Genomic DNA, 3,036 nt, shown 5'->3' on the forward strand with positions numbered 1-3,036 from the left:
AAACCAATTTCATTTGTTCATGCCTAATTCATCTCACAGATCTATCATTAAAAGTGAAATGTTGAAACATAAATGAATAGCATCACATCCATAAATAGTTCAACACATAACACAATAATTTGGTTACCCAGAAACATTTCAAGATGAAGGTAAAACTGGGATGGGGATGGCACCCAAAAATCTTCACTATTGCAAAAATAAAGTTAACTTGTTAAGGCTACAATGTTTGATCATAAAATATTATCTACCCTATTAAAGAGGCTATTAGGTCTTACCTTGTTAAAGGATTTTACACTCACAATGAAGTAAGGACTATGTTAGGAGGTTTACATAATTCTATTAGGACCGCTTTGTTATGAGATTTACCTTGATGTAATTAACAATAATTGATTCAATACCTAACCCTTAGTTTTCTTTGCAAGTTGATCTTGGGTCTCATCTTTATAGTATCACTAATCTAATCTCCTCATCTAATAACTTTGTTCAAGTCCTTCATTTCTCTTATTTCTCTTTGCTTGCTCTTCTTTTAGACTTTGCCTTCACTCCTTCACATGTGCATAAGCACACTTGTCCTTATCTATTGTTCCTTCTTGATACACTCACAATCTTAATACACTAATTCTAGGGTTAGAATCCTCCTTAAATAGGCATTCTATGAAGATTCTATGTCTTGATCAATGACTTACACTTCACTGTCTTTTGTCATTTTTATCCCTTGTTCTATTTGGTTGAATCACACACCTAGGGATCATTGTCATTACCTTCTACAATAACCCATGATCAACATCTTAGTTGGCTCTTCAAATATTAAATGTCATAGAAAAGTCAGCCAAAATGGTTACATATAAGTTTGTGCCATTAAAAACTTATATATCAAAACTAAACTACTCAACACTTGAATCCTCTAACACTTGGTCATGTAAACATCTTCATTTTATTAGTTGGCTTCTATATACCTTTTTTTTGATGAATTAGTCCTTTCCTTATATTAAAAATAATAATAAAGTTACATATTCAAAAAATAGGGGCTAGGGGAAATAAGATCACCTTGCGAGTTCATATGGCCAAAGGCTAGACATAAACTATTCATCAAATTTTGTTTTCAAAAAACATAAAAATCCTCAAGCTACTAGTGCAACACTAGCCAAAGGAGGAGGATCCTTATCATTATAGGCCCACCCAAGGGTGGGGTGAGTAGATGGCTTAGGGGGAGCCCATTTGTCATCAGTAGCAATAGCATTATCTTCATCTTTCTCTCCCTCAGGCCTGGGAGGAGAAATGGCTAAGTTCAACTGTGGAAACACCCACTTGGGGTCTAAGTGTGCAGAGGGCCAACTAGTAGTAGGAGTAGCAGGAGGAGCCATTGGGGACCTCCCTAAGATAGACCTTTGAGGAGGTGAGGCAGAGCAATGATGACCACCAGATCCTCCAAAAGAGTGGCACTAACCAAAAGCACCACCAATAGGAGAGTGGTGCAGCTAAGAGCTAGGCGTGTGCAAGTGGTGAGAAGAATTGCTATCTCCTTGATGGCAACCATGAGGAGGAGTACACTCATCAGAAGCCAAATCTAGTGGAACATGAAATATTGTACAGGGGGCATTCCCTAATGAGCCAAAAGCTCCTGCAAGTGAGCCACCTCCAAAGCCACTTTATCTATTTGTACTTTAATCTACAACATGACATTATTATAAATACATGCTTTAGCGTACATAGAAACATTAATTTCAAGTGCGTTGTTAGCATAAATAGCTATATTGTGATCTTTTAAAATGGCAAATAAAAGCTCCAATTTGAAAGCATGCCATATTTGGGAGTACTTGAAGGGTATCTGAGTATTCTCACCAGAACAACCATATGACAGGAGAAAGGTTCTGGGTTGAAGGGGAAAAAGAGATCATGGATCCATCACTAGTAACACTGAGCCTATCTATAGGACCAAAAAAATGTGCAAAAAAGTCTCTAGTTGACCACAGAAAGAGTAACAAGGGTCAGGAACAATAGGTACCATAGTCGGGGGCCCAAAGGCAAGCCCTAGAAAATAATACATAGGAAAAATATGCAATTTTAGGTTCAGTAATGGCATGCCACACAATGGAGAACCTATGACTCCAAGTATAGTGAGAAGATTGCAAATACCATCATTGGTTGAGAACTTCAACCATGGGCAAGTGAGGAACTAGCCATCAATAGCCCAACCTAGGCTTATAGCTAGTTACTGGGGTGTTTAGATACCACTTCCAGTCTTTCCACTAAGGGAAAGAGGACTAAATGCCCACTTTATGTAACAAATGTGGAGGCACTACAGAAACTAAAATATCAAAAGTCTATTGATCTAGAGTGAGCTAGAATTGCACTTTCATATCCTCCCATGATTGTAAGATTATAGTAACTCTAGTGAAAAGATCTTTAGGGGTGCTTATACCATGTTTAAAAAAATGCAGAGCACTAGTCTTATGCACCTTAGCCAAGGGAACACCTTGGATAGCAAATAATGGTGACCACCAGATATTGTGTTGGTTCATGGAGAGCCCATCTCTAAACCCATTACCAACCTAGTGAAGCTATGGCTTAACTACTTCCCATGCTTTCCAAATACTCTTTGCAAAAAAAATACCCTAAATCTGGATAGGTTTAGTGGTGACAAGAAGGGTCTGAAACCCAATTCCCTTCCAGGCTGGCCGATGAACTAGAAATCTTGAAGAAATGTAATGTCTTAACAAAATCTTCCTAGTTTCATTGCTAGAAAGAGCTTGAATCACCCATTTGGAACATAAAGTAGGACTTTTCTTCTAGGTGGACAACAAGCCTAGGCCATTAGACTCTTTGGAAAGACAAAAAAAATCTTAGGTGACTCTATGAAAGCCCTAGTGAGAAACATATGACGCCTAGAGGAAATCACGTAATAGGCAATCAAGTTTGAGATAAGAGCCTTTGAAGGAGCCCAACATGAGGAATAGTACACATGGGTGGTGGCCAACACTTTGGAACAAATTTGGAATTTTCTTGCAAGGGAGAGAGGTTTGGTGATCCAATACT

Source organism: Cupressus sempervirens, chromosome 4 (genome assembly GCF_028749045.1).
Source record: "Cupressus sempervirens isolate cs-2001-9-10 chromosome 4, ASM2874904v1, whole genome shotgun sequence".
Taxonomy (NCBI): Eukaryota; Viridiplantae; Streptophyta; class Pinopsida; order Cupressales; family Cupressaceae; genus Cupressus; species Cupressus sempervirens.